Below are 12973 nucleotides of genomic sequence, written 5' to 3'. Positions count from 1 at the left end.
ATCTGTTCTGCATAGAGGTAGAGAAATATTATTTTAATCCTGAAGAAAAATTATCTTAATATGTATTTGATTTCTTGCTAGATTTCCAGCCATTTGCATATTGTAGTTAATAAAACGTAGAATTCTGGTTTTTCTTTCTGAAAATATGTAACAATACTAATTTGCAACAATAATGTACAACATAATTTTCAAATTGCCTTTGCAAAGGTGTTTCCTTGTTAAAAAAATATTAAAGCACTGAATACAAGCAATAATGCAAAATGATTCTTTACCACTAGAGGGCATAAGACGCTCCAGTTCTATACATTAACTTCTTAGGACAAAACAAGTACAGCTACCAAAACAACAACAATAAAAGTTACAACAAACTTCTTGGAACTCTGGTGGCCTGGTGGTAAGAAACTGTGCTGCAATCCCGAAGGAACGTGTTTCTAATCCACGAGCTGCTCCATGGGAGAAAGGTAATTTCCTTCCATGTGATTAAGTGCCTCTGAAAAACTCTCCAGAAGGTCAGGGGTGGGCCAGTTCCAACTTGACAATACGCAACAACAGCAACGCAAACCCGATGTCGGGAAGCTTTGCGTAGGAAGCATGGACTGGACAGCAACAAATTTGGAGAAACGTAAAAAAAGTAACAACAAACATCTTTAAGATCTTATTTTATACTGCAAGTATGCTGCATATTTAATCTGGCTCAGTGAATAATCTTAAATTGTTAAACTCAAGTGTAATCACTTACATTTTATTTTGTACATTATATTTTATTTTACATTTTATTTTATATTGTTGTTGTGTACCATAGAGTAGGAACATAGCTGACCATCTGGTGGGTTTTCAGAGCCATTTAATGAATGCGAGGAGATTGCCCATCCTTCTGTGGAGCAGCCGGTGAACTCAAACCGCGGGCCTTGTAGATTAAGTAAGACTCTTCTCAGCAGCCCAGTCACGGTAGACGTGAGAGTTTAGGAACACTTCTAGCATCATTATTGTTAGTTGCTTTTGAGTGGATTCTAACAGCAAATTATCAAAAGGGCCGAACTCGCTCAGCAGATCTTAAGCTCAAGGAACTGAAGAACAAATTCAAACCTCGAGTTGCTATAATCAAGGATGCTTTCGGCAGAACGTTAAATGATCCTGGAAGTATTAAAAGAAGATGGAAGGAATATACTGAGTCACTGTATCGAAAGGAATTGGAAGACACAGAAGAATTTCATGAAACAACATATGAGCAAGAGCCTATGGTGATGAAAGAAGAAGTTCAGGCTGCTTTGAAGGACATGGCAAAAAATAAGGCTCCAGGAATAGATGGTATACCAATTGACATATTTCAGTTAACAGATGCTGCCCGGGACGTGCTCACCAAGTTGTGCCAAGAAATCTGGAGAACGACCACTTGGCCAACTGACTGGAAGAGATCGCTATTTGTTCCTATCCCAAAGAAAGGCGACCCAATCGAATGTGGAAACTACAGAACAATTTCACTGATTTCACATGCAAGCAAGATTTTACTGAAGATTATCCAAAAACGACTGGAACAGCACATCAACAGAGAACTACCAGAAGTCCAGGCTGGTTTCAGAAGGGGCCGTGGTACTAGAGATATTGTAGCTGATGTTAGATGGATCTTGGCTGAAAGCAGGGAATACGAGAGGAATGTCTGTGTTTCATTGACTATGCAAAGGCATTTGACTGTGTAGATCATAACAAACTGTGGCTGACTCTGAGAAGAATGGGAATCCCAGAACACTTGATCGTTCTAATGCAAAACTTATACTTGGACCAGGAAGCAGTCGTCAGAACAGAGCAAGAGAACACTGCATGGTTCAAAATTGGGAAGGGAGTACCCCAGGGATGTATCCTATCTCCATACCTTTTCAACCTATATGCAGAACAGATTATCCGGGAGGCTGGGCTCTATGAGGAGAAATGTGGGGTCAAGATCGGTGGACGATTTATCAACAATCTGCATTATGCGGATGACACAACCCTGCTTGCTGAAACTGAGGAGGACCTGAAGCACCTGCTGCAGAGTGTCAAGGACTGCAGCCTACAATATGGATTGAGGCTCAATGTCAAGAAGACAAAGATTCTCACCACTGGACCAATCGGCAGCATCAGGATGGATGGTGAAGAGATTGAGATTGTACACAGCTTTAGTTTGCTTGGCTCCATAGCCAACAGTCTTGGCACCAGCAGCCAGGAAATTAAAAAGGCGCATTGCCATGGGAAAGTCTGCTGCTAGGGACCTCTCCAAAGTGCTGAAGAGCAGTGGTGTCTCTCTGGAGACTAAGGTGCGTCTGATACAGGCCATGGTTTTTGCAATCACTTGTTATGCATCAGAGAGTTGGACAATGACCAAGGAGGATAGAAGGAGAATTGATGCCTTTGCGCTGTGGTGCTGGAGAAGAGTATTGAGAATACCATGGACTGCTAGGAAAACAAACAGACTTGTCCTGGAGAGGGTTAAACCGGGTGGCTCCTTGGAGGCAAGGATTCTGAGGCTCCATCTAACTTACTTTGGACATGTTGTGAGGAGAGACCAGTCCTTAGAGAGGGACATCATGCTTGGGAGGGTGGAGGGACGGCGCAGGAGAGGAAGGCCCTCTATGAGGTGGATTGATTCAGTGACTGGGATAATTGGGATGGGAGTGTCAGAGACAGTGCGATTGGCACAGGACAGAGTGGAGTTTAGGGCTGTTTTACATAGGGTCGCTATGAGTCGCAGGCGACTCGATGGCACATAACAACAACAACAACAACAAAATAATTACATTTGAATCATTCATTCATTACATTTTCTTTTCTAAAAACCCAAGGGTAGGTTTGTTTCTTTTTTTAATATTTTTTTTATTTTATTTTTTTTGTGTGCGTGTACCATCAAATCAGATCTGACTGGTACAGGAGGAGATTACCCCTCTTTCCCCGGCAGAGCATCTGGTGGATTTGAACCGTGTACCTCTGGGATTGTAGTCCAAGGGTAGGTTTGATTAGATCAGAGATATTTTTGGTTTCCTCTTAATTTATCTTTTTGGTCTAATTAACTTTTGCTTCTCTCTCAATTAATCCATTTACATTTCAATAGGGGAAAGACCACTTTGATTAGAAACCACAACCTCTTCACTCTCGTTAATGAAAAGGCACCAATAAATTAAGTCATCTGGACTTGAGCTGGAGTGGGTGACATTTTAACTACCACCCCTTTGACTTTCTCCCTCTGTCCTGCCTTACCTCACTGAATAGCAAGCGGGCAGTGGCCTCTGCAGAGCAGGCACAGTGCCCAAGGTGACAGACAGGTCACAAGCAGGTGACTTCTCTAATGCCAGTCAAACCAATAGGCCTCTCAGCATCAAGAAGACTCCAATCAAACCTGATGAGGTTGTGCATGATCTCACCCACGACACTGCAAATGACTTCTGGTTTCGTTCTTAAGTAAACGTGAGCTCCCCACTTTCAGGTTATGGGCACTTTGAGAAAGTGGTATAGAAAAGCGTGGAAGGTTGTAGGGCAGGCTAGGAGATGTCTCTCCCTTTAATAGAAGTAATGCACTTCTAAAACTAGGGCTAGCTTCAGAACAGAGAGGCCTCTGGGATACAACCTACCAGGAAGTGAGGAATGAGCAAGTGTGAATGATTAGAAAACAGATGTGTGCAATAAACTCGGATTTATGTCACTCCTACACGTGCCAGAATAGAACTGAACTACAGGGGTTTTCAGTAACTGATCTCTCATAAGTGGAGCATTTAGGGTAGTTTCAAACCTCCAACGTTTCAGTTAGCTGCTGAGGACCACAACTGTTTACACAATCCAAGGACTCCAAGTTTCTGTCTCCAAAACCCACTTCTGTCAAGTCCATTTTGATTCAGTGACCCCATAAGACAGAGCATATCTGACCATTTTGTTTCCAAATGTAAATCTTTACAAGATGCAGACTGATGCATCTTTCTCACCCAGTGGCTGGTGGGTTCAAATATTAACCCTGTGGTGAGCATTTGAACACTTTAACCATTGCACAACCAGGGCTCCTACTTTCCATTTACCCATTGACTACAGCTTTCGGTAGGGATTACATCTCAACATCAAGAAGGCAAAGAAACTCTCTACAGGCCCAATAGTCAGCATTATGATAGATGGAGAAAAGATTGAAGCTGTCAATGACTTCATCTTGCTTGGATCAGCAATCAACACCCTTGGCACCAGTAGTCAGGATATCAAGAGATATATTGCATTGGGCAACTCTGCAGTCAGGGACTTCAGCAAAATGCAGAAGAGCAATGATGTCAGTTTAAAGATAAATGTGCACCTGAGTGAGGTCTTTTCAATCACCTGCTGCACATCAGAGAGCTGGACAAAGATTGAAATGACACAACTGATGCCTTTGAGTTGTGGTGCTGGAGAAGAGTACAGAATATCTGATGCACTGCAAAAAGAACAGCTATGTCTTGGAAAAGATGTGGCCAGAGTGCTCCTTAGAGGCAAAGAGGGTGAAGTTTCATCTTTCTTTTTTGTTTTTTAATTGAGATTTTAACAAAAGTTTACAGAAAAGTTGGATTTTCATTCCTTCATTGTTGCACATTTTCCTCTCTACACTCCCACTTCCCTTAAATATATATATGTTTTTATGATCGAAACCCAGGACCAAAGCGCCCAAGATTCAGATATATATATGAATTCATTGTTGCATAGAAGCTTCATCTTTCACACTTTAGACGTGTAGCTAGGCAAGGTAATTCTTGGAAAGGAACATCATGCTTGGAAAGATAGAAGTGGAGGACCAGCTAAGATGTTGCCTTCCAAGATGGAAGACATCCGACAAGATGGATTGACACAGTAACTTCATCAATGAGTTGTAGTGTGTCAGAGATGATGAGGATGGTACAGGATAGGGCAGGGTACAGGCTGGCTGGTCATTGGGTCACTATGAGTCATACTTGACTGACTGGCACCTAACAATAACAACAACAGAGTCAGTTTGGACTCACTGGGTTTCCCAGGCTGTCGATCTTTATACGACTCCTTACAAAGCAGCAGCTGATGCATTCTAAGCTAAGATTATTCCATTAGTGGCCTCATACTTTACCCCCTATACCCCTATACCTCCTATACTTTAGACCCTCAGTTTCTGTTTAAGGAGATTTAAAAAAAATCTAAAAATTAATAATGGCAATGGTTGCACATAATGGAGGATATAATTAATGTCACTGAATTTTACATGTACAGTCTAAAATGTTATATCAGAGTTAAACCACTAGCATTGAGTCAATTCTAGGTCATGGTTAAGAGTTTAAATATGTAACTTTAAACCCTATTCATTGGGATCTAAAAATATAGGATTAAAGCCTGTCACAAACTTTAAAAGATATGTTTTATGGTAGATTATGATGCTACAACTTCTGTTGTACCAAAGGGTTGCTGAGTCTCAACTTGTCCTTCAGGACCAATAGAACAGCCGTAAAGGCATAGTAGATACCTGACATGAGATGGAGCGGATGTTGGGATTGCTATCCTCCACTGACAGAACCAGAGCTAAATTGAGAGCCTTTGCCCAACATTGTTGAACAAACTGAGGGTGGGAGATACGGAAGAGCCAATATTGACAGGAATAAGAACTTTGTGACTCTGGCCTAAAGCTGGGAGGCTTAAGGTTGAGGTGCCTTTGAGCACATTTCAGAAGCTCTTCTGACAACTTAGATTATAACCTTTTGTAGTCCTTACCATGGTTGTGTGGTCTGTGAGCTATCACATTTGATTTTGGACCCAGCCAAGCAGTAAGGTTGGTGTTGACATGAGTATAAAGAAGAACAGGAGCAGGGGGATATGTCTGACCTCATGGGAATTGGTTTTGTGGTATTGATTATGCTGTTGATGAAACAGTTCCCCTCTCCTCCGCTTCCTCCACCTCTGTGTTCTGAATGAAAGCCCTTGTTTTCTTTAACATCTATGGAAGATTTTTCAGAGTTTTTGACCTTCCCTCACTTCTGGCAATTTTTTTGCTTTTCTTTTATCTGGTTGGCTTTCATCTCTTCCTCTTTCATCTCTGCATTTGCTACACCCAAGGACACTCCCTTCGCTACTCCCTTTATCTAGATTAGGATTGTAATAGGATTAACACCAGTTGTATACCACCCTTAATCCTTTCATAACTATTTGCTTTACCAGATAATGGGCTAACACAGCATAGTTTCCATATTATATCATTACATACAAGGATTTGGAGGGACACAATTCAATCCTCAGGAGTAAATTACCCTTATCAAGGGTATACTGAGAACAGCTCTCAAAAACAAAACAGAAAATCTGATACTTTTTATACTAAGTGAAAGGAGGAAGTATTTGCTATCTACCTTCCACTTTTTCATACTAGTGAGTAATGTATTTAACTTGAAGGAAAAAATTCCCAAATAACTCAACATTTTTGGTACTGTTCCTATAATCACTTTATAGGAGAGAAATATCAAGGTACTTAATAAAATTAATCAATTGTGTAAGGTCACAGAGGAAAGACAGAACCCAGTTCAGGCCAAGAAAGTTTATTGAGGAGAAACTGTCAGGCTGGCTCTAATGTAGAGACCAGCAGCTACTTAAAGTGGAGTATTATATTACCTCATAAAGAAATTGGGAGTTCGGATGTTTGCAGCTGCTTGGTACAAGATAAGGGAGCAGGTCGAGGTTATTCCTGGGAAAGGGTGGTGAAATGGTTTTGCAGCTCTAACAGAGATAGAGTTGCAGCTGCTGCTCTGTTCACTTCTGTGGCTGTTCTGGGGAAAGGGAGGGAGAGTAGCTTCAAGGCCCTAACAAGTATAACTCTGGATTTTGAAATCTTTTCCACTGGAGAAGATAACTCTGATATTATCAGAAGCAAACTGTTGTTGTTGTGACCGTAGAGTTGAAACCGACCTGTAGTTGACCATCTGGTGGGTTTTCAGAGTCAGTTAATTACAAGGAAGGTTGGACTGCCCAACCTTCTCCCAAGGAGCAGAGCGACTAGTGGCCTCTAACCCCATGCCTTTGAGATTGCAATGCCCTTTCTTGCCACTAGACCACCAGAAGCAAACTAAATTACAACAAAATAGGTTTTAGTATATTGTACATTGAAAAAGTATTTGTATTTAAACTAAGCCTATTTATTTCACATAATTACCATACACCCTCTTAGAAAAGGAGAGATCTTGCAGCATTAAAACAAAGGAAGTTATAGTGTTCTTAAAAAAAAAGAAAGAAAAGTCTTTATCTCTTTTTCGTTGCGCCGCTGGGGCTGTTTCACCATGAAGCTGAACATCTCATTCCCACCTACTGGCTGCCAGAAACTCATTGAGGTGGACGATGAACGCAAACTTCGGACGTTTTATTAGAAGCGAATGGCCACAGAAGTTGCTGCGGACTCTCTCTGTGACGAGTGGAAGGGATATGTTGTCCGGATCAGCGGTGGAAACGACAAGCAGGGTTTCCCCATGAAGCCGGGTGTCTTGACCCATGGCCAAGTTTGCCTGTTGCTGAGTAAGGGGCACTCTTGTTACAGACCACGGAGTACTGGAGAGGGGAAGCGCAAATCTGTCCGGGGTTGCACTGTGGATGTTCTCAACTTGGTCATTGTCAAGAAAGGGGAGAAGGATATCCCAGGACTGACTGATATCACTGTGCCACGTCGCCTGGAGCCCAAGAGAGCCAGCAGAATTCGCCAACTCTTCAACCTCTCCAAGGTAGATGATGTCTGTCAATATGTTGTGAGAAAGCCACTAAACAAAGAAGGCAAGAAACCCAGGACCAAAGCGCCCAAGATTCAGCGTCTTGTTACTCCACGCGTCCTGCAGCACAAGTGCCTTTCGCTGAAGAAACAGCGCACCAAGAAGAATAAGGAGGAGGCTGCAGAGTATGCTAAGCTTTTGGCCAAGAGAATGAAGGAGGCCAAAGAGAAACGCCAGGAGCAGATCACCAAGAGATGGAGGCTGTCCTCTCTGGGCGCTTCTACCTCCAAATCCGAATCCAGTCAGAAATAGAATTTTCTATGTGTGGCAAATAAATAAGCTCACATATTAAATCTCAAAAAAAAAGTCTTTAATAAAAGTTATCAGATTGTATAAAATAATTTATTTCATAAATTGTCAACATAAGTCCATTTTTTTGTTTGTGTCCCCTATTCAGAAATTTGGAAAATAAGGAGATTCATACAGCTACTCCAGACAGTGAATAAAACTGGGGCAGTTAAAAAAGAAATGTGTGCCAAGAATTGGGTGCCTCTAAAGCTCTTCTCATTTATATTTTTATACTGCTTGGTCAAAGATCACTATACACAAACTTAAAGGGAAAATTACAGAGCATGTAATTCATGCTATACATTTTAGAAATACATTTCCTGCATATTCTATACTTGAAGGTTAAAAGCCCACCCTCATAGCGCTTTAGAATATTTGTCAATTCAGACACAGTCATTTTCCCTGCAGACTTTCTTTTTTTTTTCATGCCCAGATTTCATCTTCCCTGCTTGGAGGATTACTAGTAAATGTACAAAGTAAATGATATAAGGAAAAAGAGGCCAAGGAGACAGGAGAAATCTCCTGCAGCTGGTAATCCACCAGCCACAGGGTACCTAAAACGCCCATCATGTTTAACATCTTGGGGTTGTTGTTAGGTGCTGTCATGTTAGCTCTCTTGGAGATCTCATGCAGAATAAAATGAAGTCCTGCCTGATTCGGGGGCTACCCTCAGGGTCTCTGTTGTGCTTATGTTCACTGTTGCAGTCACTGTGTCAAGGAATCTTGTTGAAGGTCATCTTCTCTTTCGCTCACCCTCAACTTTTTCCAAGCATGATGCCCTAATCCTGGGACTTGCTTATCTTTGGTTAAGAGACTACTTTTTGTTGTTGGGAATCATGGATTCATTATTTACTGGTAAGGCAACAAAAGTTATGAAATATAGAAATAAGGTCTTTCTCCATTTCTAGAGATTCACCTGTTTGAGACAGTCATGTCTCTCTCTCTTTCTCTCATTATTTCTAATAAACTATCTTTATTCCCCCCCTTTTTTTAAAAAAAATCATGTTTTGATACCCTAGAGAGTCTTTCTTTTTTTTTATATTTTATTAATTTTCATAAACATTTACAGAGATTTTGGGTTTCCATTCATTCATTGTTGCACTATTCTCTCTACCCTCCTCCCAGTTTGTTCTTGTCCAAATGCCACAGTGCTTGTCAAAGCCAGTTCTGATTAATCTTCTTTGTCAGTGTGTCCTTTGCCATTCCCTATCACTCCTCCCTGAGAGAGACTTCACCCTGAGTCATAAGGAAAAGGGGATGGCGTATTCTCTTAGCTACTTCCTGCTGAAAAGGGACGCTGTGGGTTTCAGGGTGAAGATCTTCTCTCACTACTCTAAAGGGCCCCTTTGGCAGTAGGAAACACATAGACTATTATGGAGATTGATTTTGGAATTTAGATGCACTCTTATTGATTGTGCTTGGCCGTACATGTTCATATCCTTGAAGATGTATCATGGGGGTGTTGCAACATAGAAGACACAAATTTGACTAACAAGTTATAAGTACATGAGTCCAAAAATTATGGAAAAGTAAAAGAAAAGATTCTTTCATTGTTTTACAAACCCTCCCCCAGGTCCCCTCCACCATGTAGCCCTCGCTCTAGTCTCCTGTGATGACAGAAATACCTAGTTATATATCTCTTTTAAACAGTTTTCTCCCTCCTCTGTTTCAGTGCAGTATACATTATTGAACCCATCTTACTCAGTCTCTCCCCAACCCCAAGGACAGTCCCATTCTACAACAGTGGCATCATGTAATATTTGGCCTTTTGTGACTGGGATATTTCACTCAGCATAATGTTCTCCAGAGTCAACCATTTTGAATAATATTGCATGAGTTCCTTGTTTTTTAATGCAGCATAGTATTCCATTGTGCGAATATACCCCAGCTTCTCTAGCCATTCGTTTGTTGATGGGCACTTAGGTTGTTTCCAACTCCTTGCTATTGTGAACAAAGCTGCAATAAACATGGGTGTGCATATATCTGCTTGGATGTCAGCTATGGTCTCTTCAGGGTATATTCCCAGTAGTGGAATTGCTGGGTCAAATGGTATCTCTATTTGTAACTTTTTGAGAAAGCGCCATACTGCTTTCCACAGGGGTTGCACCATTTTACACTCCCACCAACAGTGAATCAGGGTTCCAGTTTCTCCACAACCTCGCCAGCATTTGTTGCTTGCTGTTCTGTTAAATTTTGCTATTTTGACTGGGGTGAAATGATATCTCATAGTTGTTTTAATTTGCATCTCTCTTAGGGCTAGGGATTTTGAGCATTTCTTCATGTGTTTGTTAGCCATCTGAATGTTGTCTAAAGGACAGGGTTTTCTAATGAAAACAACCTTCTACAAAGATGTGGTAATGATTTTCTTCCCCCTTCTTATCTGTAAGTCTTATTTGGGGGGGTAGGGAGAAACAACAAACCACAGACAAACTAATTTCCCTTTCCTTTACAATCATTGTCATTGTGATATACATTTATTCCTTCCACCTCCATTGACAGGCATACGCCTCTGGTTAAATCTACTATATTCAATTATTATTTTCCAGGAAGAAACAAATATCAGAAAATGAGACTAGAGTTAAACAGGGGGAAATGTAGCCTATAGAAATATTGAAAGGCTGGGACCATGCAAAGGTCTGGCAGACAGGAAATTTAATCAAAGGATTTAATAGGAGATTCTAAACACCAATCAATTTAGTGGAGTGTGGAAAATTATTGAGCAACATCATTAATATCACCTGCAAGTAAAAATCTTGCTGAAGATTATTTCAAAAATGACTGGAAAAACACACTGACAGGGAACTGCTTAAATTCAAGCTGGATTCAGAAGAGGCCATGGACCAGGAGATACCATTGCTGATGTCAGATGGATCTTGGCTGAGAGGAGAGAATACCAGAAAGATGTTTATTTGGGGTTTATTGACTATGCAGTGGTGTTTGACTATGTGGGTCATAACAAATTATGGCTGGCTGAAAACCCAGGGACTCTGAGATCACTTTTGTTCATGTGAAACCTATACCTAGACCCAGAAGCTGTTGTCGGAATGGAGCAAGGGAACACTGCATGGTTTAAAATAAAGAAAGATGTGCATCATGATGTGCATTATCCTTTCTCCATATCTATTTTTCTTTTCTTTTCTTTTCTTTTCGCTGCCTCTTTTTAAACAGTCCCTTCGTAAGGACTAGCCACTTAGCTTTGTATCCAAAGACGAAATTTGTAGGTGAAAGGAGTTAGCCTTCGTTACAGACTGGTTAATTTCAGGGTAAAAAATATGGAACGCGTCACGAATTTGCGTGTCATCCTTGCGCAGGGGCCATGCTAATCTTCTCTGTATCATTCCAATTTTAGTATATGTGCTGCCGAAGCGAGCACTCTCCATATCTATTAAATCTGTATGCTGAGCAAATCATTCACGAAACTGGACTATATAAAGAAGAATGTGGCATCAGGATTGGAGGGAGACTCATCAACAGGCTGAGTTATGCAGACAACACAGAAAATGCAGAAAATGAAGAGAACTTGAGGCACTTACTGCAGAAGATCAAAGACTACAACTTTCAATATGGATTACATCTCAACATTAAGAAAACAAAAATTCTCACCACCGGACCTATATCAACATCATGATAGAAGGAGAAAAGATTGAAATAAAATTATTTCATCTTACTTGGATCCACAATCAACATCTAGAATAGTAGTAGTAGTTGTTGTTGTTGTTAGGTGCCATCAAATTGATAACTTATGTAATCCTATAAACAACAAATCTGAATCCCATCCTATCCAGTGCAATCCTTACCATCTCTGAAACAAGCCCATTGCTGTAGTCACTGTGTCAACCTATCTCATTGGACATCTTCCTCTCTTCTGATCTTCCACCTTTCCAAGCATGGTATCTCTTTCCAAGGAATAGTCTCTCCTGACAGCATGTCCAAAGTATGAGAGATAAAGCTTTGTTGTCCTTGCCTTTAAGGAGCACTCTAGCTGCATCTTTTCTAAGACAGACCTGTTCATTCTTTTGGCAGTCCATCAGACATTCACTCTTTTCCAAGACTAGAACTCAAAGGCATCAATTGTATTTCTGCCATCCTTATTCAGATGCATGGGAAGTGACTGAAAAGGCCACGGCCTGAATCAGGTGCACCTTAGTCTTCAAACTGACATCATTGCTCTTCAGTATTTTGGAAAGGTCCCTGACAACAGACAAAATAATATGTCTTCTTAACTCCTGACTGCTGGTACCAAGGATGTTGATTGTGGATCCAAGGAACATTCAAGAAATCAAAAGATGTGTTGCATTGGGGAAATCTGCTATTAAGGACCTCTTAATAATGCTAAAGAGAAATTATATTAGTTCAAATAATGTGTGCTTTGTACAAACTTAACATATTTTCAACTGTTTCCTATTTATGTAAAAGTTGGACAGTAAATTAGAATGACAGAAGAATTAAGACCTTTGAACTGTGGTGTTGGCAAGAGTACTGAATACCTCACGGACTGCCAAAAGAACAAGTCTGTCTTGGAGGAAGTGAAACCAAGGTGCTCCATAAAGAAAAGAATAGTGAAATTTTGTCTCACTTTGGGCATGTTATCAGCAAAGGTCCAATCCTTGGAAAAAGACATGATGCTAAGAAAGGTCAGAAGAGGAATACTCTTAAGAAGATGTCATGACACAGTGACTTTAGCAATGTAATCTAGCATGTGGGAGATTGTGAAAATGATGAAGGATAGAACAAGGTAGGGACACCATGAATTAGTCAACACGAAGGCACATGAACACACAGAAACTACAAAAGGGTAAAAAGTTTAGGATAAAATTCTGAAGGAAAATTAGAGGAAACAAAATATGAACAAAAGGGTTGGAGATAAAAACAAAAATTCCCAGGTCTGTCTCCAACAGATGAAGTCTCCCTACACCCCAAGCAGAGCAGAGAACCCACCATGT

At 40.7% G+C, this 12973-nt stretch overlaps 1 pseudogene; it reads left to right on the top strand.

Moving 5' to 3' along the window:
* Window positions 1-7262: 7262 nt before the first annotated feature.
* On the top strand, window positions 7263-7994 carry LOC102872627 (annotated as a pseudogene).
* The last annotated feature ends 4979 nt before the right edge of the window (window positions 7995-12973 follow it).

The sequence above is a fragment of the Elephantulus edwardii genome, unplaced genomic scaffold, assembly GCF_000299155.1.
Source record: "Elephantulus edwardii isolate Elephantulus edwardi_28Jun2011 unplaced genomic scaffold, EleEdw1.0 scaffold00182, whole genome shotgun sequence".
Classification (NCBI taxonomy): Eukaryota; Metazoa; Chordata; class Mammalia; order Macroscelidea; family Macroscelididae; genus Elephantulus; species Elephantulus edwardii.
Note: the sequence above shows the minus strand (reverse complement) of the source record. Positions and strands in the feature narration are given on the sequence as shown.